This window comes from Eupeodes corollae, chromosome 1 (assembly GCF_945859685.1).
Source record: "Eupeodes corollae chromosome 1, idEupCoro1.1, whole genome shotgun sequence".
Lineage (NCBI taxonomy): Eukaryota > Metazoa > Arthropoda > Insecta > Diptera > Syrphidae > Eupeodes > Eupeodes corollae.
Window position 1 is genome coordinate 240217076 of NC_079147.1, and position 26090 is coordinate 240243165.

The following is a 26090-nucleotide window of genomic DNA, read 5'->3' on the forward strand; positions in this document are numbered from 1 at the left end:
TTCAACAATCACACCTACTTACAAATCAGGAGGTAGGCAAGATGTTTCAAACTATAGTCCAATTTATAAAATTGCTACGATTCTCAATTTTTTTGAAAAGTTAGTCTATGACAAATTAACTCCTTTTCTTAAAGCAATGAATTCACCATACCAACATGTTTTTTTAGCTGGTAGATCCAATGCAACTAACCTCTTTGTTTTTAGTAATTTAGTCCTGAATCCACTTGAGAAAGGTTATCAGTACGAAATACTGACTATACTGACTTTTCTAAAGCTTTTGACAGACTCAATCATGGTGCTTTACTTATGAGGCTCCAACTTTTTAAAATGTCTGCATTCCTACTTAAGGGATCGTATTCAATACGTTTGTATGAATAATAATATTTCTGCACAGGTATATGTTACGTCGGGTGTCCCGCAAGGAAGCCACCTTGGTCCTCTTCTTTTTTTTTTTGTTGTTTATAAAGGACATTCCTGATATGTTTTTAAATTCAAAGTGCTTGATGTACGTAGATGATCTTAAGGTATTTCGTTGCATAAAATCTGAAAATGATTGTTTTCTTCTGCAACAAGATCTTGATCTTTTATCGGATTGGTGTTTAACTAACTGTTTACATTTGAACATTTCCAAATGCCAAAGCTTAGCGTTTGTTTGAAACCGTTGTCCAATTAATTTTATACATAAAATCAATCATATGCTATTGTCTGTTATACATAACCTTTAAAAAAGATCTTGTTGTGATTTTTGACAAAAAACTTGACTTTGTAAAGCTTATAGATTTTTTAGTTCCTAAAAGCAGTTCAGTGTTAGGTTTCATATTGCGTAACTCAAAAGATTTTTCCGATTAACACACCTTGAAGTGTTTATATTTTGCGTTTGTAAGGTCTAATCTTGAATACAGCAGTGTAATCTAGAATCATTAATTTTGAATGAATGTAATGTACTATTGGATGTGGTTAGGCCTGGTTGTGAAGACAAATTTCTACAAAAGGTCAGAAGTGGGATATAATTGAACAATTAACTTGAATGTAATATCAGAGATCCTTAAAGATTATAAAGTTTCTAATCAAGTCATTATTATTTGATTTATAACTAAAAGAGCTTGTTGGGGAGATGCTATTCCTTCTTTTCCTTTAAAAGGTTCTCTAATATTACTGTATAAAGACAAATTTAAAAACTTCTTAACGGGTGAAGCAACCTAAAACAAATTTAGCTAAACAATTTTATAGTGCAACGTTTGGAATATCATGTACATAACGTTTTTGGAATGAAGAGATACTGTTTATCAATCAACAAAACTTAAAATATCAAAACAAGTATAAGAGATTGAAACTAACGAAGATGCTACTGCAAAGGGTTTCTAATATTGCCGGAGGCTTGGTGACCCTTTTAAGTATTGAAAAATGGCATTTTTCTTAGGCTGCACTTCAAAAATAAATTTTGCATCTGCACAAGATACGATTGACGCTAGACTTCTAAGTTAATAATCACAGATTCCCTTACTCATTTAGAAACGTATATTTTTTGATGCATGGCTTGTTTAAGGTGAAAGTCCCCTCAAGAACCCGACATAAATGTATTTTTTTTTTGTTCTGATTAGTTTTCTTACAGAAAGAAACTTCGGAGACATATTAAAATCCGTTCTTCACAAATAGTAGCATTTCATAATGTATTCAAAAATAAAGAGAAAAGGTAAAGAATTATTTAATTATCTTTCTCGCAAAGTGCTTAAAATTAGTCACTAGCAAGCTCTGAAAGTTGAAACACTACTGGGCTCCAAAAACATGTACAATCTGATACACTAACCTTTATACCTTTGAACTGGTTTCCAAAATTAAGAACAGCGATTTCGAAGATGGTGATTGTTATTTTCATTCAGCTTCTTAACTTGCGAGGCCACCATCAGGGCGCCGACATGCTTGACCGAAAAAATATTTGTGTCTCTTCCGAAATACTTCGATTTTCTCCCAAAAGAAGCTCAGAAAACATGGCACTGCATCGATAAAAGGTTACATGTTGGTGCAGATCAAAGCCCGCACGAATGCGTCTTTGATCCAAACTGCTTCAAAACCGAAATGGTAAATGTCAACCCATTAAAAGAAAATTGTGAATTTGAAATGAGCTTTTTGTTTTATTAAGAAATCATAAAACGAAAACAACAAACTAATAAGTAAATAATTAAATAAAATTAAAACAAAATTACGTGTACGCCTCAGTGTAACATTGGCATTCCTTTGACAAAAAAGCCATTTTCGCACTATGTTTGGCTTTGAAGCCTGATTGATATTAAAATGTTTTGATATTTAAAAAATATCAATCCGAAAATGAAGGTAAAGGGCTTTCCATTTTGCGGTTTGAAATGTAAACGGAAATAAAAAACATGTAAAATATTAAGTTTCATGATATTTTTTTGTTCTTATAAAGTTTGAACGTTGACATTATGTTTGAAACACTACATCATTAAATGACAACCAGGCGAATTATTGCATCGATTCTTTTGAGGTCATTTTCCACCACTTTTTGACTCATGTTGTTTAAACAAGAAATTATGCGGCTAAGAAATGCTTCTTGCAATAAAGCCATATTCGCTCGAGTTGTGTGTCATGTGGCACCGTCTTGTTGAAACCACATATTCTCCAATTCGTATTCTTCAATAGCAGGCAAAAAAGTCGGTTATCATATGACCATAACGCTCCGAGGTGACGGTTACAGTCATTCTATCGTCGTTTTCGACCTCCGGACCAAAGAGCGCACCAAACAATGACTTTTTGTAAATGTTAAATGTGTTAAAAGTTTATTAACATACCCACCGAGTGGGAAATGTGCACGCACTCTTTCGACATTTCTACGATGTTGTGAATGGGCAGCTGACTTCAATTTTTGTGTGAGCTGGTCTTTTTATAGATGTAGATGTAGATCCAAATGCAAAATACTCCGTAGTGTGCCGTAAGACAGTCCTAATTCCTGAAAACGACAAGGAATCGAATTCGGGTCTTCGGCAACATTTTAACTTACAGCAGCGATATTTTCACTGGTACAAGCGAAACGATGATGCACAGGCCTTAAAATATTTGTAACCAAATTTCTTCACAATTTAGACAATTGCTTGCGTAGTTAACGATAATGTAAACCATAATCTAGTCTTAAAGCAAGATATGTGGCACGATTCATGGCTGTGTCAGAATCACCATTTTTGTAGTAGGTTTTTACAATTTGTATGCTTTTAACTGAAAAACAAAAATTGGTTTTTAGAAACTTAGTTTGTCAGATGTCGAATTCCAGCCATTGAAGCTGCAAAATGAATAACCCGTTATAACATTTACATGGGAAAACAATATCAGACAATGGCAGCCAGTACCAGTTACTTGAATGATGTTGAGTTCCATAATACCGTTTTTAACAAGCATTGAACTCTTTACCCTTCAAACTCGTTTTGATCTCATCAGTTCATTTCAACGTTGACAGATGGATTTATAAAACAGAAAATTGATAAAACTATGTTAACAATGTAATGAAATACGAAAATACGTACACGCCTCAGTGTACCATTGGTTTTTCTTCGGTACCCTGGAAAAAAATAACCATTAAGGGCTATCATAACTTGAATTTTTTTTACAGAATCTCATCACTCACCAAAAACATCTTCAATTGAACATAATAAACTTTAGACGTGTTATCGAAAATGCGTGCTTTTTTATTGATGAAACTCTTCTTCCTTGAGTTAGAAATTACCTTTCTAACGGTTCAATACAAGTTGTATTAGATAGTTTCAAGTCTGATGTTCGTAAAATAAATACTGGTGTTTCCAGCTCCCTTTTTTCCGACTTCATAAATGATCTTTTGTCTGTCACTCCTAATCCATAACAGTGTTTCGCTGACAACAGTACCCCCAGGTTTTCATATTCGTTTCCAGATTCACATCCTTGTCCTTAGAATGTAGAACTTCAACTGCAGCGTATGTTAAGCTCATTGAATTCCGATCTCGACAAAATGGAACTATAATTCGTGCAGAATTTAATGTTTAAAAACTCAATGTTGTCTCCTGTCGTTGATGCGTAACCCACTCCCGATGCCACTATCTATGAGCGGTACTTGCATCATGAAACTAATCAACTTTCAGTACTTGGTATGTGTATCAAAGATCCTCTCTTATGGAATGATCACATATTCGATATCTCCAGAAATGCTGCTAGGGCTTAGGATTTCTCCGAAGGTGCTGTAATTTATAAAGCCTTCATTCGGCCAAAACTTGAATATAACTCGCACATTTGGGTAGGTGCCACTAAAACACGTTTAAGTATTTTGGACAGGATCTAAAAATGAGCTTTGAAAATGATAGGCGATAGAACTATAACCGAAACAATTTACTTACTTACTTACTTAAGGTGGCGCTACAGTCCGGGGCGGACCTGGGCCTCAACCAACAAGCGTCTCCAGCCAGCTCGGTCCCTAGCTAGCTGTCTCCAGTTTCGCACGCCAAGTTGGTTGAGGTCCTCTCCCACCTGGGTGCGCCACCTGAGTCGCGGTCTTCCTCTACTGCGCCGTCCCTCGGGATTGGATTCGAAGACCTTCCGGGCTGGAGCGTTGATGTCCATCCGCTCTACATGACCTAGCCATCTAAGCCGTTGGACTTTGATTCTGCTAACTAGGTCAGTGTCGCTGTACAGCCCGTACAGCTCGTCGTTATATCTTCTCCTCCATTCTCCATCTATGCGTACGGGACCAAAAATCGCCCGAAGAATTTTTCTCTCGAAGCATCCTAAAACGCTCTCATCTTTCTTTGACAGGGTCCAGGCCTCAGCGCCATAAATGAGAACCGGGATGATGAGTGTCTTATAGATGGTGATTTTACATGCTCGAGAGAGGACTTTACTTCTCAATTGCCTTCTAAGTCCCAAGAAGCAGCGATTTGCAAGAGTTATTCTTCGTTTGATTTCAGCGCTGGTGTCGTTGTCTGCATTAATAGCGGTGCCTAGGTAGACAAAGTCCTTAACTACCTCAAAGTTATAGCTGTCCATATTGACGTTTTGTCCAAGACGTCGTCGTTCAGTGTCCTTTTTTGATGACAGCATATACTTGGTCTTGCCCTCATTGACCACTAAACCCATCTTCTTCGCTTCCTTCGCAATGCTCAAAAACGCTCCACTGACATCACGCTTTGATCTTCCAATTATGTCAATATCATCTGCGTATCCGAGTAATTGGATGGATCTTTGGAAGATTGTGCCTCTAGTGTTTACGGTTGAGTTTTGCACAATTCTTTCCAGAGCGATGTTGAAGAAGTCGCATGACAGTGCATCGCCTTGTCTAAAACCTTTTTTGACATCAAATGCATCGGTAAGATCTTTTCCGACCTTGATAGAGCAGCGTGCATTCTCCATCGTCATTCTGCACAAACGGATAAGTTTGACAGGGATGCCAAAACTAGACATTGCTCGGTAGAGCTCTTCCCTATAGATGCTGTCATACGCGGCTTTAAAATCGATAAAGAGATGGTGGGTATCGATTTGAAGCTCCTGGGTTTTTTCCAAGATCTGCCGTAGTGTGAATATTTGGTCGATAGTGGACTTTCCTGGTCTGAAGCCACACTGATAAGGACCAATCAGGTTGTTGACGAATGGCTTCAGACGTTCACATAATACGGCAGAGAGGATCTTATACGCAATGTTAAGGAGACTGATGCCTCTGTAGTTGGCGCAGTTTAGAGGGTCTCCTTTCTTATGTATCGGGCACACTATGCTGAGATTCCACTCATCGGGCATGCTTTCTTCCGACCAAATTTTGCAGATGAGTTGGTGCATGCTCCCTACCAAGTCATCGCCTGCTGCTTTGAATAGTTCGGCGGTGATGCCGTCAGCTCCAGCAGCTTTGTTTGACTTAAGTTTAGATATAGCTATCTTCACTTCGTCAAGGTCGGGTAGGCGGAATTGTTGATCTGCGTCGCCTAGGTTGAGTGGTTCTATCTCCCTTACAGCGGAGTTCGGTTCGTCATCGCCGTTATATAATTTGGAGAAGTGATCTTTCCATATTCTCAGCATCGACTGTGGTTCTACTACGATGTTCCCTTGATCGTCTTTACAGGCTTCGGTTCGTGGCTGGTACCCTTGGGAGGTTTTTTTTACCTTTTGGTAAAATTTACGAACCTCATTCCTGTTGTGACATCCCTCTATCTCCTCGTTCGCGCGCTTCTCATGCTCTCTTTTTTTCCGTCTAAGAAGCCGGTGTTCCTCTCTCCTTTTCTGCTCGTAGAGCTCGCGAGCAGCTCTAGTCCTTTTGTGCAACGCCGTTTTGTATGTCTCTTGGTTCGCTGCGTGCGCTTGCCAGCATTCGTCGTCAAACCAGGGGTTTCGCTGTGGTGGCCGTGTGAAACCTAGCACTTCAGAGGCGGCATTTCTGATGGCTGCAAGGCAATGTTGCCACTGGTTTTCAATGCTTAATGCAGGAAGCATAGGACTCCTTAGGAGGTTATTAGAGACTCGATCGGAAAAGGACATGGCAGTCTCTTGCGATTGTAGCCGTCTAACGTCGAATCTTCTCACAGTACTTCCTTGTTTTGGCTTGGATCGGGATATCCGTAGCCGTACCTTGGCTACAACGAGGTAGTGGTCCGAGTCAATGTTGGCCTCTCGGAATGTTCGGATATCCTGGATACTGGAGAAGTGTCGTGCGTCGATCGCAATGTGGTCAATCTGGTTGACGGTTGATTGATCAGGAGATTTCCATGTCCCCTTGTGGATATTAAGATGCGTGAACTGCGTACTAGCTACCAGAACGTCTCGCCCCGCAGCGAAATCGACCAGCCTGAATCCGTTGTCGGAGGTGGTGTCGTGCAGGCTGTATCTCCCGATTATGCCACCAAAGATGTCTTCTCTTCCTAGCTTGGCATTAAAATCTCCTAAGACAATTTTAATGTCATAGCCAGGGCACTGCTCATATGTCTTGTCCAAGAGCTCGAAGAATATGTCTTTGGTGTCTTCATTTTTCTCCTCTGTTGGGGCATGCGCGCATATTAGGCTTATGTTGGCGAATTTGGCTTTGATGCGGAGTGTCGTGATGCACTCGCTTACACTGTTGAAACTCAAGACTTTTTGCCTGAGCCTAGTTCCAACAACAAATCCACACCCAAATAGATGCTGTCTTTGTTCTCGGTAGCAGTCGCCGTAGTAGATATCGCAGTCTTTTGCGTTTGCCCAGTCCATCCCATCGCACTTCTTGGATGGCTGTAATATCTGCCTTGCAGCAGTTTAGGGCTTCCGCTAATTGTTCGGCTGCACGTGGTCTGTTAAGGGACCTAACATTCCACGTACATATCCGAAGTTCGTTGTCCTTATTTCGTTTGCGTGGGTTGTCAACAGTGAATCCGTCCGTATCCGAGGCTTGTTGTTGCTTCGAAACTATGATGTTTTTTACGTGGCCAGGAAGTCACCCCGACGGCACAACCCCCAACCTGGAGGGCCAGATCCTTAGTATAACTCCAAGGAAGGGGAGCCGGATGAACCGCTCCTTATAGGCCTGGGCTCCGAATATGTCGAAGAAGCCCTATAAGGTTTTCACTAAGTAGTTCGACCTTACTGTAACTGTAGACGCCACCGTTGATTCTATCTCGAGAATTCGTCCGGTGCCGCCTGGATAAGGAGAGGTGCCTTAGTGGAAACACCTCTCCCCCCTCTCTCGTTTGCTGCCCCCAACAACTTTCCACTGGGGTTGGAACCCAATCTCCAGTTGAGGTACTAGGCACCCGATGTTCACCGCGGGGAGGTGAGAGTAGGAGTTGATAGACAGAGGTGGGTTTTGAGAAAAACCTGTGGACGCTTGTGTCCTCTTGAATGCACATGTCTACCATTTGAACATCAACCGAAACAATTACTTCATTTGAAAACCGACACAATGTATCATGCCTTTCGTTGTTCTACCGGTATTTTTAAAACAGTGTTTTGTCGAATTAGCCAGTTGCATTCCCCCACCCCATTTTAAACAATTCAGCCGTAATACTCGTACTTCTAGAAATGCACATGAGTTTAACCTTGAGCTCAATCTCGAACGTACTGTCAAGTATAGAGATTCTTTTTTTAACCGCACTTCGAGAATGTGAAATGCTTTACCCAGCTCTGTTTTTCCGTTTCATTTTGATATTCAAAGCTTCAAAACTAAAGTTCATTGATATCTCTTTATGTTAAGGGTATTAATAACCCCTTGAGTTTTTTAATATTTCCTAAATAACACAAATTATACTGAATATGAAGCGATGTACCGAATCGATTTAAATGTTTTTGACGATCCAATTAATTTCCCCTTTTACAATTTTTCTAAATTCAGAACTCTTCTTTTGTTCGTATAATAGTTTTAAAACCTAATTTTAACTACACTGGTCGAAAAATTACTTTTTTTTTTCTTCGGGAACACAAACAAAACAATATTTTTTTAAAGCATAAAAATGTTATTGATTGTTTAAATTTGTCTATCACGTCAGGTATGTATTTAAAATACACCCCTTTTAAAATTTTAAAATCAAGGGTTTTAAGACTAACATTAACTAAAAATATCTTTTAACAATTAATTGTAGGATGTTTCAATATCTTTCTCTTCTAGACACAATTTAATTCATTTTAGTTTAAGCAAATGCTCATAAGTTATGAGTCTTTATTTGACTCTATATGAAGTTTTAAGCAAACCTTGAATTGAATAGTTTTGGAAAAACGTTTGGAAGTTAACTTTTTGTGCTAATTTCGAATCCAAACAGTATTTTTATATTTGTTTGATATATTTCATAAATTTGATGTCATAGAATTGTTTAGAGAACAAATTCGTTACAAGAACTAAACTTACTTTCAACCAGTTTTGCCGTTTACTGTTGAAAACCGTTTAAGCATAAATGGTTTAGTGTCTCTTTCGGATTTTTTTAAGACAGATGAAATATAACAACTCATACAAATTTTAAAGGAATGTATGAAAGAAACATCAATATTTGAACAGAATACTGACGAAAGGGATTATTGAGATTTGAAAAACATCAAGGATGTTTTTTAGAAAAGCTACTTGATAAGTGTTTTTTTTCGAATTAAAAAAAAGTAATAATATTTTTTTATTATTTAAGATTAAAATACAAATTTATTATTTTCTTCACCATTTAAATGTTGAAACCTTAACAGACCCTTTAAAGTTCCCGTACCTACCTAATATCACAACTTACGAAAATACAACAACAACAACAAAAAAGAACCATGGTGGAAGAGTGGAGCACTATAGTGGGTTTTCTGGGCGCGCGGCGCGTTGCTCCGCTGTAGATATTGGATTGGTTTGGAATGTTTTTATTTGGTTTTAGTTAGGATCAAAAAATGTTTAGTAACGAAACTGGTTTGTACATGGGCGGTATAGAAGACGTGTAGTATACCAAAGTTGTAGTTGGACTTTTGTGCGAATGACGCAGACAAAATACCTACCTACTTAGATTGGCCTTACATTAAATCTCAGTTAATATTTGGTCTACCTACGCGAAGTCAAGTGTATCACATTAAAGGAAAAAATATTTCGGTTCGGTTTATTTAAAAAATATATAAATTAATTAAATTAACAAAAATAAAAAGTAAATACAAACAAAAATAATGATATGCAAAGAAAAAAAAACGAATTGTTTTCATATTCTCTGTATTGTTGTTAAAAATTAAAATATAAAAATATTCACAACAATAAACCACACAATCGACAAAAGATAAAATCTCAAATGATGCATAAGCAAATTTATAGCAGTCAGGTCCCTGAAATCAATTAACATCGCAGTTTTATTGTTTTTTTTTTTTTGGTTTGTGATGTCTTGAGCTTCAATTCAATTGTAAGTTTTGGAAGTCGTTCAAAATGTATCCAAAGTCAGCAGCTGGTGTTTTTATACATCTACCGCCACTGTTGCAGCTGGTTGGTGCTGTTCGTTGATGTCATATTTAATTCTCGGCAAATCAATATAACGTCATCTACCTACATACTTCAAAATCTACAAAGGGAGCTTGAAATACATAAATACATATATGTCTTGAGTTTTGTATAGTTTATTAAGTGACGTTGTTTTTTAATGTTATTTTTATTTCGTTTGAATGAATCAAATAGTAACAACAATGAAAAATAATCCATGAATAATTATGAATCATATATGTTATGAGTGTGAGGGGTATGGTAAAATTTCAACTTAAGACTTTTTCTCCCCCTTTTTTTAAATTAAATTTGAATGTAATATAAATGCTGAATTGACAAAAAAAGTCCTGCAGATGCGGTAATGCCTTGTAGTGGTCCCAACCAACGTCTATTTAAAAAGTATATAATTTATATATAAAAAAGTACGTATACGCCAGAGTGTACCTATTTTAGTGTAAATTCAGAGATAAGTCTCACTTACCGACAAAATACACCTTGAAGGAAATTAGAACAATTGGAAACAAACATTTTAAGGCTTAAAAGTGACAATTTGATATTGAAACCAACAATTATATATTTTATAATAATTCAAATCGAGAGTTTGTTGATTTATAATTGTTTGTCCGTCGAGTATCACTTCTACATTTTATAACTATGATTTTCCAAGACCTTGTTGATGATTTCGGAGTGTATGTAAGGGATTGCTTGGATTATACTGATCCATCCCAACCAACGTTTATTTAAAAAATATATAATTTTTACTTAAAAAAGTACGTATACGCCAGAGTGCACCTATAGTAGTGTGAATTCAGATACAAGTCTCCTTACCGACAAAATAAACCTTGAAGGAAATTAGAACAATTTCAACGAAACATTTTAAAACTTTAAAGTGAAATTTTGATATTGAATCCTACATTTATAGCATAATTCAAATCGGAAGTTTGTGGATTTATAATTACTGACTTTCAAGGAATCACTTCTACATTCTGTTACTTTGATTTTCGAAGACCTTGTTGATGATTTCGGGCTATAGAATTAAAAAAGTGTAAATAAAGTTATGTGTGCCTTGATGTATTATAAACACCAACACCCGAAATTTGGGTTTACAAATTCTTAGGTCGGGTTTGTGACACATGATATCGTTTAATATCGTAAAGTTGGTTAGAAGGCTGTCCAAATACCGACGGACCTAACGTGAGGTTGTGGTTTGGTCATGAGGCTAGAAGTGCTACAAGTAAAAACCTTGAAAAATGTCTATGTAATGCTCACAGATGACTAAGTCCTATATTTAATGTAGCAGCCTAAATAAGAAGGAAAGTACCTTCAATTGCTGAATCAATTCAACCTTATAAGTGAGATATTTGTGAATAATTCTTTCTCCTCAAGCCAGTGCGTGAACTGAATCTCATGTCCTCGGCCAAACCAGTCAAATTTTCGTCTGCGCGCACTTTACCACTACGGGGCCCATTAATGTTGCCCTATAGGATATCATTAGTTTCACGAACTGTATGTTAAAAAAATCACTTTTCGGACTACGCTCACTTCGAAAATAAGTGTTCGATATTTTATTTAAGCGTAAAGGAACTCATTTCGTTAATTTGAGCAATGATACCGGCTGTCTGTTAAGACTGCGGAAAAAACCCGTGACAAAATAACTTAGGATTTAAAAGAAATCAACTAAATGGCTGTTTTCTGTTGAAAATGTCAACAAGAACTGGGCTTCGGAAACAACTTTCAGGGTTTTCAATAAATTGTCTCGTGCATATTCTTAAGTGGATCTTAAAAAGAATACAATTTTTGTCTTCACTTATCTGTTACAAGTCATGCAATTGAAATCAAGATGAAGTCCCACAGGGAAGTCATTTAGGCCCCCTTCTTTTTAAATTTTCCATGTTTATTATAAAATGAATGGATGAATCCGTCGAGTCCTTCAATAAGTAAATTAAATAAAGTCCCACATGGAAGTCACTTAGGACCCCTTCTTTTTATTGTTAACTGCTATTTCATGTCATCAGTCGTTGCTGTTCTTTTTCTCATAAAACTCTTTGAAATTACTCTTTTAATTGGGTCTTCATTGTATTTTCTTCCGAATCCGAATAGTTCGAATGTCAATTTTTTCTTGCATAGTTGTGGTTTGAAGATTTGAAAATCATTCAAAGCATTAGTTAAAAGTTTTAAGAATTATTTTTAAGGTCGGTTTAGCTGCCCGTTACCCGCTATTTAATCGTTTTTTAAAAGAGCAAAGTAAAGTATGAACCGACTTGAAACCACACCAAAGCGCAAAACAACATGGACTTTCGTGGTAATCCTATGTTCCACAACCTCCAAGGTGGATGAAAACAAACACTTCACAAATGTCATCAACCCTTCTAAATCAATTTAACTGTCATAAATAAACAAACGTCAAATCGATTTCACTTATTTGTTACTGAAATTAACAATAAAGATGAAGTACCACAGGGAAGTCATCTAGGGCCCCTTCTTTTTAAATGTGTCATGTTAATCCATAGTAATATTATAAATGCGAAAGTAACTCTGCCTGTCTGTCTGTTACTCAATCACGCCTAAAGTACTGAACCAATTTGCATGAAATTTGGTATGGAGATATTTTCATACCCGAGAAAGGACAGGGGCTATTTTTTACCCCGGGAAAATGACGCATTCCCATGGGAAAATTCAGGTGGGGCGATCACGTTTACGCCTAAACTACTGAACAGATTTAAATGAAATTTAGTTAGGAGATAGTTTGAGGCTTTTAAGAAAGGACATGAGTTACTTTTGACCTCAACGGCTCAATTACGTAGCACAGATGAATTAAAAAGTAATGTCTATCCAAACCTGCCTTTAAATATGTTTAATCAGAAGTGATTGTGTGTGAGGGCAATTTTAGATCCAACTAATGAGATAGGTAGCCAGATAAACGAGCAAATTATTTGGGAAGTGGAGGGAGATATCGTCGGGTATCTCTCAGTAGAAAACGATATTGACACGGAGCAAGTAACATCATATCCCATAGAGTTTCTTAACTCTTTGGAATTATCAGGGGTATCTTCTCATAAGTTGAGATTGAAGGTTGGTGTTCTAGTCCTGTTAATGAGAAATTTTGAAACACTAAAGTTATATATGGTACACAGCTAAAGATTACTCACCTAGGACGAAATATTATAAAAGCTTTAATCTGGAACTGGAATAGCAAAAGGAAAATATGTTTTAATTTCCAGCATTCCGATAATTCCAATTTTGCCGTTTCAGTTTCAAAGAGTGCAGTTTCACCTGAAAATAGCATTTTCATTAACAATAAATAAAGCTCAAGGGCAAACACTGAAAATTGCAGGTGTGAATTTGGAAAAAAATTCTCCCATGGGCAATTATATGTAGCATGCTTACGAGTCTCAAACCCACAAAATCTTAACGTCTGGCCATGGAAGGAAACACAAAAAACTTCGTATATAAAAATGTATTGCAGTAACCTATCTTCTTCTTAAAATATATTAACGTAACCTAACCTCTGACAATCACACTTAGTATCCCATCTCGGGACAATTCAAACATATGTACGTACAAAAAAGTACAGCTCAGTTTTTGTTCATACAAAAAAAAACTATCTACTGCAGACAAAGTCGGGATTCAAAACTAGTTATAAAATAAATGAATGAATCCGTCAAGTCCTTCAATAAGCAAACTGGATGAAGTCCCACATGGAAGTCACTTAGGACCCCTTCTTTTTATTGTCATTCAGTGGTATTTCATATCAGCAGTCATTGCTGTTCTATTGCTCATTAAACTCTTTGAAGCGACTTATTTTATTGAGTCTTCAGTGTATTTTCGTCAGTTTATCCGAATAGTTCGAACGTCAATTTTCTCTTGCATTATTGTGGTTTGAAAATTATTCAAGGCTTTAGTAAAACGTTTTAGCTGCCCGTTACCCGCTATTAAATCATTCTTTAAAAGCGCGTTCTCTAATAAAGTATGAACCGGCTTGCAAATAAATAATTTGGACTTAAACTGCAGTAAAGTGCTTAAAACATAGACTTTCGTGGTAATCCTATATTCCACAACTGCCAAGGTGGATAAAAACAAAAACTACACTAATGTCATCAACCCTTCTAAATCAATTTAACTGTCATAAATATACGTACATACGTCAATATCGATTTCAAACAACGTTATCACTCTGACTATTAAGCTTTGCGTTGTGCAAATATTATGTTCGAACTATGTTTTTGAGTTGCTGCCCTGAGCCTGCTGCCGTCGCGTCGTTCCAGTGCTGCATCTTGTGAATCAGAATCAGGCTTTGCCTGATGGAATGTCGTTGAGCTTTTACTTTTTTTCTTTCCTTCCATTTTCTTCTTCCTAAGTATTCTGAATTCCTGTTATTTTCTTTTTCTTTTTTTGATGACATAGCAGAGCAGAAATATGCATGCATTTATATGCATGCATATGCAGTTCTTCCGTACTATCAATGTAGGGTGTGAAATTGATTTTTTGTATTTTTTCTTCATCTTCTGTTTCATCGTCAATTAGCTGCCTTCTTTAGCTTCTGCTTCAGCTTCTACTTCTGGGGCTGTTATTTATGAGAGTATCGGGACAGACGTTAGGTTATGAGGTCATTTAGAAGTACTTTGAACTATTAGTAGCTTCGAACACTCAAATCAACCTCCATACAAATGTAAGTGAGTGCAATTCTATAAATATTGAACTTACGAACACTTTAAACATATTTTCCAGTGCTCTTCACAATATTGCTAACAAGTTTTTATTGTCAAGTTATTTAACAATAACAATGCGAGAATATAATTAGATGTTATTTAAATTGTGAATAACCTCCAATACCGTCGTCGGTATGATGTATAACCTCCAATGCAGCTTTGAGATATTTTTTTTTTAATAAACTATTCGTTTTGTATAATTTCATTTAATAGTTTATAATTTATCTTATAATAGATAGACAGTCATTAAATAATTACCTACCTAACCTATAGCTTAAAAGTGTTGGACTTATATGGTGGGATTAGTTTAAATTCGTTTTCAATCGAAATATTTCGCAAAAGGAAATACATGATGTGTGTGGAGTGGTGTGGAGTGGGTGTGGGCAAATAAGTGTATAACTTCTTCCCACATAAAATTTGTGTTTAATTTTTCTTGTTGCCAAAATAAACGTAGCTTAACTAGTTTAGAGAGATAGATTTTGAAGAAAACCATTGAAATTGAATTTTTTAACAGAAGGTAGTTATTTTTGGTAAAAACTAAATTAAAATTGTAATTTATTAGTGCACCATTCAGAGTTGCCTCTTTGCAGAATTTTTCCAATTTTTTGCTAGCTGCTTTTGCTTCACTTCTATTTTTTCAAAATATTGATCAATTTATTTTTCAGGCAATTCAATTTAATATCAAATCAATTTTTCTTCGTAGTAAATCAAGTGTTTTGACTTTTCTAGAAGTATTAGTTTTCAAGATTGTCCTTTACTTCAGGCTTTTAAATGTCATTAAATGGGAACTTTTCAATCCTCAATAATTTGTGACAGTAAAACTAATAAGATGAAAAGATATTTGAAATTCAAGAAACATAAACCCAGTTAGAAGTTATTTAAACAAAAATCAAAAATATCTAAGAACTGTTGGCAACTCTGTAATTTTTAACAAGCATCATAATTCTTCCAATTTTAGTTATTGTTTTTAATTTGGGTTTATTTTATTTCTGAAATTTTTAAATGTCTTCATTATATCATAATTTTTGGAGGATATCCGTTTGGAACAGGTTTTTTTGTTTTTTTTTTTTATTTTAATGTCAGAGTTCTTAAATATTTCTATTTGATTTTTAAATTTTTTTGTCTTAATCTTCTTAAAGTCATTTAAAAATTCTCATATGAGTTTAAATTAAAAAAATCAAGTGCCACAAGAATTCGCTTTATATTCTTTTACTTTTCTAGTACTCTTTTTCGTAAAAACCAAAACTGACGGATAGCTGACATATGTCACTGAAATTCGATCTAACTGTGACGAAATTATGTATTCCATTGGAAAGTGATATCTTAAAAAGCGAATTGTATCATTGGTATGAAATTTTAATTGAATTAAAGATTGTTATGATCTTAAATTAATTATTTCATGGATATTGAATTTTTAAGTTTTGTATCTCTTTCGTTAAGAAGAAATAGTTTAGAAAATTTGGATAATTTTATTTTTTTGACATTAAATTCCATTTGAAATTTGCTTTTAAATTGAATTTGGAATACGTCATTATATATTTAGAAAATAGCTTAGCTTAAATTTCCAATATCATGAATTTTGGACTATTCTTATCCGTATTCTTAAAAAAAAACTTATTAATATTTTCACCCCTTTTATACAGGGTGCGTTAGAGACATGGAAACAACTTATTTAATCATAATTCGCAGTTTCTAAGTCTTTTAAAAGAGAAGAGAAGTAAAATTTGTTTGGTATATAATTAATGTATTTCGGAAACTTGCGGATTTAAAAAATAAGGTCATTCAGATGACGGCTCTGATTTTCTATAAATGACGCAAACGTTACAAAAATTTTCGTGGGCTTTCCTTAACATATCCCTTGAAATGTTATTGAATTTAAACTTTTAGCTCTTCCGAGTTCCATGATTTAGTTTCATACACTTTGGACTTTAAATAACCTCATAACAAAAAGTCGCACACGAATAAATTAGACGAGCGCGGCGATCATATGATTTCTACACTACGCTAAATCGACCGCACAAAATCGTTTATCTAGCAGCTGTCCGTAGCGTTTGCCTATTCCTGGTCCGTCGAAATAATATGGGCCGATGACACCACACGCTACTACTCCCATCCTTACACTAACCTTCGGCGAATGTAGGGCTCACTATGCCAAAAAAGTAATCTACTACAAATTCGCGCTATTTGTGCATTCCCCCTCGTTCCAACCCCACGCTGTAAGATTTGTTTCCTTACCTCTAGAATGAGCAAATTTGTTGCATCGTTAGAAATGTTGTTACCTGCAATAAATTAACTTGATTGAAATTTGGCTCAAACGCTGAGCACTTAATGCATCCGTCCTGAAAAACAGCAGTCAGCTATGATTTTAGAATTTGGCTATTAAGTATTTAGGCACGACTTTCATGTGTGTTTCTTATTTGTATTTGCAAGATCTCCCATATTTTAAAAGGCAATGATAAATAAATAAACAATCTAACAGAAAAACTTTATTGAATTTTTTAAATTAAATACAATGTCATTTTGCATTAAATAAAGTAATTACCTAGTTTTAAAGTTATATCCGTTACATATTGTCCTCTATTATTATTACATTTACAAAGCCTTTCCGGAAGTTTTCCATTGCTTGTCGAGTCATTTGTGGTGTAATGGCTGCCACTTCCTGAATGAATGCCTCCTTAAGTGCTTCCAAAGATGTTGGGCGATGAGTGTAGGCTTGGGCCTTTAAAGGTCCCCAAAGAAAAAAATCACAAGTTAATAAATCGGGGGACCTTGGTGGCCAGAAAGAAGATGCCCTGGAAACATCTCTCTCAAAATGGTTATTGAACGCCCTGAAATGTGTGCTGTGGCTCCATATTGTTGGAACCAGAATTCTTTTTGGTTCCTAGTAAACTGATTTAAGTTTGGTTGGAGGAAGGTCTAAATCATGTGACAATAGCGATCAGCATTAACTGTAACTTTTTGTCCATTTTCTTAGAAAAAACACGGACCTAGAGCACCAAATTCAGCAACAGCACATCAAACTGTCACATAGGGGCTGTGAAGTGGTCGTTGATGTATTTCTTGAGGGTTTTCTGGTGCCTGATATCGGAAATTTTGTTTATTTACAGTACCCGATAAATGGAAATGGGCCTCGTCAGACGAAATTAAAACAGTACCAACGGGAATGTTTTGATGAATGTCTTCACAAACCGCTCTGCGAGTTTCGAAATCTCTCTCACTTAATACTTGTGCGATCATCATTTTGTAGGGCTAAAGGTCGGCCAGGCGATTTTCTCCTTAGCAAACACCCGTTGCTCTAAGGTTTGATAACCAAACTTGAATTGTTTTTCTATCCGGAACAGGATCATGTCGTCTAAGTTGAAATCGAATTCGAAATGCTCGCTGAGTGGTAATCGCAGAACCACCATTACGGATATATTCCTCTACGACAAATGCATGATGCTCACCGACCACGCCATTATGGTTACTAAAAACGACACGTAGACCTCTATCTATCTATACCCGGAATACCAGTTTATCTATAAATAGCTTTAAATATAAAGGTCTTAAAATACGGGAGGTTTGTTTGCCGGACCCTGTATAAACGTTTTCGAGAATTGAACTTACCTACAAATTGAAAACTTTCTTGTTTTGGAAATGGAAACAGAAACTTAGTAAGTATTACTCTGAACGCGAATAAAGCTTATTTATTAAACGAAACCAAACCTTCTGTTTAAAATCAACGTTTACAATGAAACAAGTTAGACAATTTACATAAGTTCATTTACAATATACATACATTTGGAATTGTATGGTATTGGCTTCATATTTCTAAAAAAAAATTGAAAAATTTAGACAAGGAATATTGTTGAGCAATATTTCCAATTCTAAATACAAAATGCTGCTTAAATTTTAAGTGTACTTTGAGGAACAGCAAATTAAATTGTATATAATTACCTAAAATCTTAATTGCAAAATATCACTCAATTACTTTCTGAAAAAGAGTCAGAAGACGTCACTTAATATTATCGTTTAAGATATCAGACATTTTGATTGAATAATAGTTTGCGATAGTATATATAGGAACCACTTAATTAAAAACTTTATTATTATCTTGACGTAGACGTTATTACTGCATGAAATAGTATAGATTACGGTCGTGAGGAACGTCTTTCAATCTTTTTAGGTATTGTTGTAGTAGAAAGAAGACAAGTTTCCATTACAATATGTGAAAAGGTGTCACTATATTATAATGTAAATGGTAAAGGGAAGTAAAGTTAACTTATGGAATCAGTCCTAAAACGGCAGATATCCCTAACTAAGTACTTTAACACTGGTGATGTTGTTATGAATAGCAAATCAAACTTTCGATTAAAAGCAAACATTTTTGAAATTGCTAATTTCACGAATTTCATTTCAATAATCCACAAAGCCACACTTTCTGAAAAAGAATGTTGATTTACTTGAGCTTTGGAGTTAAATTTTGCTACATATTGGATTTCTTAAATTTTAGCTTTGAATCGATTGTTCGATTCGCTATTCTTAATAAGATTAATTTCTAGAAACATACTAATTTTAAAATAAAAGGATTAGTTTTGAAATTAAACAAAACTAAAGTTTTTTTTGAAAAGAAACCAATAGATATTTATTCTATGTGCATTAAATATGAAGCACGATGTCAGGTACATGACTGCCAGGGCTACGGTTCCAGCAACATATTTTTTTTTATGGAATTTGTCATGACCAAATCACACATTTTCGATAACTTCATGAGTTCCTTATGTAAGTTCTCAGATCGATTATTGAGAATTGGCATAGACCTAATCTGTAGCCTTTAACATGGTGTTAAATTACAATTTTGATCACTTCTTTAAGAAATAACGTAATCAGGAAATATTTCTTGAAAATCTGCAAAACTGCGAATTCTGACTGCCAAATATCCCCTATTTTGTAGTAAATTTTACAAATGTCACAATGATCGACAAAACTACCTTCTTTTAGGGAGCTCAAACAAAAAAAAACACTGCTTTTTAAAGCATTAAGACAATTGAATCGAATCTTGGTTTTATATTTTTCTATCACATACAATTTTTAAAATATGCCCCTTTTACAATTTAAATTATTTTAGTGTCTTGCTAAGCTTTTGACAATTCCCATTAGTTATAAGTCTTTATTTGACTCTATGTGAAGTTTTGAGAAAACTTTCAATTGAAAAAAGTTATTTTCCACCTTCACCTTTTTACCAAATTAAAAAAAATGTGGTTGTGAATTTAAAAATACTTGTTTTTACTATAAAATTGATACGTTATAATTGTTAAGACAACAGGTTCGTTAGAACAACAAAAAGTACCGTCAGTTTTGCCTTTTCCTGTTAAGATTTCCAAATTTTTTCAAGACAGGTAAAATCAAACAAGTTATAAAGAGTTTTCGAATATTATGTGAAATAATATAAATGTTTTAATATTAAAGAAAAGGATGATAGATTTAGAAAACCATTGCGGATTTTATTGAAAAAAAAAAAAAGGAACTTCATAAATTTAGATATGCTTAAAAAGCCTGATCAGTATTTTTTCGAATTTCAAAAAGTAATATCTTATAAACCTGACGTGATATATTTATTTTAAAGTCGGATTTAGGCCATCAAAACCCATTGGAAAAGTACATTACACATTTTAAAGCTAGTAAGAAAACCTTAAAACTAATCTCTATGCTTTATTTTTGTAAATTTCAAAGCTGCCTTTGATACTATTAACAGAAAACTATTAAATTTCAAACTAGCAGGTGTTGGATTATCAATACAATTTTTAAGAATATATGAGAAACTTCTTTCAAAGACAACAGCGGTAGTTTTTAATGGTAGAACCTCTTCGCAGCAAATTAAGACAGAAGTGGGTTTCCCGCAAGGTTGCATTTTGAGTCCTTTGCTCTTCCCACTTTTTATTAACGACATTGGAGACAGTGTTTCAGGGGGTGTATATTATGGTGATTTGCTTATTAAGGTGCTTTTATATGCGGATGACCTTGTCATTCTTACTGATAATCCGGTAACTCCACAACTGCAAATTAACAAACTTAACCAGAATTGTAACTCTTGGGATCTTTAAATAAATACTTCGAAGTCAAAGATTATGGTTTTTAGATAGTTATTTATTTATAATTCGTTAAATACTAACGTTAAAAATTCTTAATATATACTTAAGATCTAAAAACTTAAACTAGACTTTCTATATTATGATTTGGTAAATTAATACAAGAGTGAAATTTACTATAGATTTCAATTCATGAACTTAAGGGGTTATGTACACCATAGTTTGACCCACTTAAACTAGTATTCAATGGTTTCTGGAGTCTTATACTTGAACGACTAAAATTTAAATTATCGAAGGTCCATTTGTTATTCCAACAATAAAACAAAATTCCAAGTACTTCCAATGATTTGTCAAAGAAGTAATGTTTATCAAATAAAGTCTTTGAGAGTAAATCAGTGATTTGAATATCATGAAATCACGGAAGGGATCGTAGACAATAGTGCAAAAATCTTTTCTGAATGGCTCCGAGTCCTGTGACGTGCACAGAGTACTAAAGTGATCATACTGTACAAGCATGTTCCAGGACTGGTCTCACAAATGAAACAAAAAGTAATTTTAAAACATATGAATCATGGAAATCACGACCTAATTCTTCAATGAAACCTACAACTCTATTTGCTTTTTTAACTATGAAGTTAATATGTTCATTAAATGTTAGTTTCTAAGACAACATCCAAGTCAGAAAATACATATACTCTACTTAAAGGACAAGAATCAAACGTGTAACCAAAAATGCTTGGAACTTTTTGCGTGTTAAAATCATGGTTTTACATTTGTCCACATTCAAAACAAGACCATTATTATTGCACCACTTCCTGAATAATATTATGTCTTCTTTCAAGAGAAGACACTAGATGTAGAGTTGATTTTTTGAAAATTTTAATGTCATCAGCATACACTTAGTCCAAAAAGTCTCCGTACAGCAGCATAATTTTAGTGTTAAAAAAAATGCTAGGAATAATATGAAAACCAAAGTGGTAACATTGAAAAAAAGTTAGTTTCTACATTCACCTTTTTACCAAATTAAAAAAAAAATGTGATTTTCTAAAACTCGTTTTTAATATATAAGTATAGCAAATATTTTATCTCGAATCATCAAATGGAGACTTTTTGGACTATGAGTGTATTAGGACAGACGAATTTTTTGTATGATCGAAACCAAATGATTTATAAATAAAGCAAATAGAATAGGGCCAAATTAGCTACCTTGGGGGACACCAGAACTAACAACAAATGAACTTAAACACTCATTGCGAAATTTAACACTATAACGTCTATCATTCAAATATGAGGGAATCCAGTTCATAAAACAGTGTTTATCGTTCCATTTTTAATAATGGCGTAATTTTTACTTGTCAAATGTCAAACGATGACAGCTTCAATAGTGACAACTACTCAAAAAAGCGGGATACTCAAAATAAAACCCGATTATTATGGGAAACCCAATTATAACTGTCAAAATAGTGTTACATATTTATACAAATACAACTTTACAATAAAATGACAAAAATTAAACGTCACTTGAATTCGTCATTTGTCACATTTTAAGAAACTTTAAACAATTAAGTCATTTCCTGATTTGTGTTTTTTTGTTCAGTAATTTAAATGTATACCATTTATTGTCATTATTGTAACTTTCATTTTCTGTTCCTTTAAATAAATATAATTTAAACGACACATTGTAAAAATAAATGTTAAGTGTCAATTCAAACTTCAAAAAAAAAAAAAAAAAAATGGTATGTTCGATTTGACAATGAACCAAGCCTCTGTCTTTATACTCTTTGACACTAATTTCAACTGACATGACACCATAAGTATCATAAATCAAATGACAACATAATCAAATGTCAATTAACAAATAGAAAAAAAAACAATCAAAACAATCACAAGTCAAAATATATGTACATACTTTTTACTTATACTTTTTTGAAAGGCTAAAAAATATATGCATGCAAAGTTAAAAAGTTAAGTTAGACAAAATAAAATCATTTTCTATACTCAATGACATGCACACTGAGGTCATTTCAATAAAGATAATAATCAATCTGTCTATCTTGAAGTTAAAAAGCAGCAAATAAAAAGACTTAACCATCAAAGACAAAAATTATATATTTGCTCAATTTTAATGGACCATAATGAGAGGTGTCTTTGGCGCAAAAGACAAACACATCACCCCAAAGAAACGACAAAATCCACTCCACTTAAAGACGTTGGTTGGCTTAAGTAATCATTAAAACCAAACCTTAAATTTGTTTTTGTTTAGCATTCGTATTTGTTTTAATAACTCGGATTAAAGTAAAGACACAGGGGGGCACACAGGGGCGGCATTCCTATGAATTTAATAAAATTGTGTAATTAGATGATAGAGTACGTACTTGTACTTTGACAGTGTGCCTATACTCTTTAGGCACGCATTTAAGTTGTTATATTATTTCAAGGATTTAATTTTCAGTCTTTTATTTTCTTTTGTTTTAATCGGATTAAGTTGGATTCTTCGTCATGACTCAGCTTTAGCTACTTTTTTAAATTGTATAAGGTCACCTGTTTAAGAAACAGATTTACGAGACAAGCTTTTGTATTAGTTTACTTTTAAATCCGTCGTTCGTTTCGAATCGAATCGAATTGAATTAAATCGGCTCGACTGATGGAATTCATTCATCAACAAGTCACGCAAGAACAATGCGAGCGACGCTACGTCGACGTAGACGAAGACGCGGACGGACGAAAGCGAATGCATGAGCCATCAATCTATGAGGCAAATGGAAAGTAATGATCTTAGTAAGTTATCGACGACGACGACGTCTACGGTCTTATTAGGCAACATATGGAGCCCCACAGTATTCATTTTTTTTAGTTCGTAGGCGTTAAAACTTAAGTTCGTCGGCGTTAGCCTGCCTACCTTTCTTAAGGTTGTTGTTATTTTATTGTGATTTTCAAATCCGACTAGTACGCCTTAATAAAATATGTAATACGTATTTTTGTTGCCGAATCCGATTGCGATTCCGATTCCGAATCCGGTCACTTATAATAAATCGCTGATGCCTAAAGCTGTAGCACAGGTATGAGAAGTCTTTAATATCTGATGAAATTGAGATCTCCATCTGCAAAAAAATACTTCTCTGTTTAGTCTTAATCACTTTGGGAAGCTTTAGACTTATAACTATGCGTAGTTGTATAGTTTTCGCTCAGTCAAGTTGAAGACATTTTCGTTCTGCTTTTAACAATCAAACGCCCAAACATGAGTTCCATAATATACCAAGTGGAGACTTTGTAGGCGTAATCCTATATTTTTGCAATTTTTAATATTTTGCAACCAAAACATACCTTCTACGATGACTGACTCTGGTTGTGAGCTGAATGAGTGACTTCGAGACGAGTTGTTGAAATGCAATCAAATTAAATCAGAAATATTATGCATATCTATCTCTAGTTCGTAGTTATGTTAAAAACTTGACATGCCATCAATCAAAAACTTATAAACCGTTGAACGCTAATTTAAGATTAATTATTATTTTATAACACCTTTTCCAAGTATTGCGTTGGAGGTGTTTTGTCAATTTTATTGTTTTACAAATTGAATACACTATTCTCGAATATAATAGGCATCAAATAATGAAAGTATATTGTTTCTTATGATGATGTGATATAATTGACAGTAACAGGATCAGGGTTTTATTTTTTAGATTGATAGACATGTCCACAAGTTTCATATGGCATAGTCATGAAAATAAAAGGTTAAAGTTTTGAAGGTCGTTTTTGAGTTAAAGAAGTGTTTAGATGGCTGATTTGTTGGAAGAGGAATTTCAACTTCAACACTTTTGATTTTTGTCTTAAACAAGCTATTAAAGTTATGAATATCGTAGGCTTATTAAAAAAGGTTACTCAATTTTTGAACTTTTTACACTAAACTAAGACTTCACCCTCCTTAGAGTTAAAAGTTTAGTGAAGAATCACATTAGCAAAGAATTTCTTAAGGAGTCAGTCCCTCAAAAGTTCTCAAAAAATCTTCCTTTTTTGCTTAATCGATTAGGCATATATTCAAGCTGTTTTGTGTAAAGTTATAGCTAGAAATTCGAAGTATTTCAGTAGAGACATGGATATGTAGTCGGTCACGCACGGTGACTGGTGACTGAACAAGGTAAAGGGTTAAAATTAAGGCGACGATTAAGATAGTTCTGATAAGACTTATGGACATTTTTTCAAACGTTTTGCATTTCGAAATCACTGTCCTTTGTTTTAGAAAACTGTTCGGAGATATATGTAGATTCGTGTATCAGATCGTACATGTTTTTCGATACCAATAGTTTTTCAACTTCTAGAACTTACTAGTGAACAATTTGTTTACACTTTACGGGAAAGATAATTAAAAAAGTTCGTAACCTTTTTTCTTAAAGCAAAATTTTTTTTTTATTCGCATGAAATGCTACTCTATGTGAAGTACGGATTTTAATACGCATTTTCGGATGTGAATTTGTCATGGGCTGGGTCGGAATTCCGTAATTTTACAATACTAAAAATATTTCTGAAGGTAGAGCTCGAAAAATCTCTTAGTTTGAAGGCGTGGATAAAGCTTAAAGAGATCCACGAATTTTCCGAAAATGGGAAATTTGAAATTGTTGAGTATTGTGAAGATGTTCACATTGCTAGAAAGGTGTATTAATTTCCTATCGAGCAGTGAAAAGACAAATAAATTTTGAAACATTACTAATACATATCTTAAAATTCTTACGTCTCCGATGTTTCTTTCTGTAGCCCTTTTTTGTCGGCGTTTTGAAACGACTATCACCCTTAAACCTATACAATTCTATTAAATTCACTCATTTTCATTCTTGTTTCGTATTTTTAAAAAATTTAGCTTCCTGAAGAGATTTTTTTATGGGAAATGAGATTTCCTTTAAAAGCTTTAAATTGTTTACAAAATTATGTAAAGCTATATAAATCAGAAAGCTCTTTCCAATAAGGAGTTAAATTTTTTTTAAATAAATCACAAAACATTTGAGATTTTTTAAAACATTATATCATCGGCTTGAAGTACAATCAAGAAGTTTATGAATAGAACTCGATTTCGTTCATTTTACTACCGTGGGCACGTTTACAGCGGTCGGTTCTTTGGACACGATTTTCGATGACTGCCACACACTTTAGTTAATTCACATATTTCAGCCAAAATGACCGCTAATTCTCTTGCAATATTGTCCCTGATCTCTTCCTAGCGAAGTAGGCTTGTTAGCATAGAACAAAGATTTAACTTTACCCATTTCTTGAGATAACACGCTCATCTAACTTACTCTTCAATAAATAGATTGTATGGTGTACTGTGTTGCATGTGGCATCATCTGTTAAAGCCACATGTCGTCAAAGTCCATACCCTTCTGCCTACTCACTGTTACGTGACGATCGTTGTTGTCA

The 26090-nt window shown here is 34.4% G+C and overlaps 1 protein-coding gene across 4 annotated transcripts in view; it reads left to right on the forward strand.

The window, feature by feature from the left end:
• The window catches only part of LOC129942467 (dystonin), a 290358-nt gene that overhangs the window by 96401 nt on the left and 167867 nt on the right, over positions 1 to 26090 (forward strand). Inside the window, exon 1 of one of the 4 annotated variants that reach the window (XM_056051397.1) lies at positions 9359 to 9584. The exons of 2 other annotated variants lie outside the window; for them this stretch is intronic. The gene's annotated coding sequence lies outside the window, so the exon portion shown is untranslated. Of the gene's footprint in view, positions 1 to 9358; positions 9585 to 26090 lie in introns of those variants that run through there. One more of the 4 variants, XM_056051398.1, reaches the window with a different exon arrangement.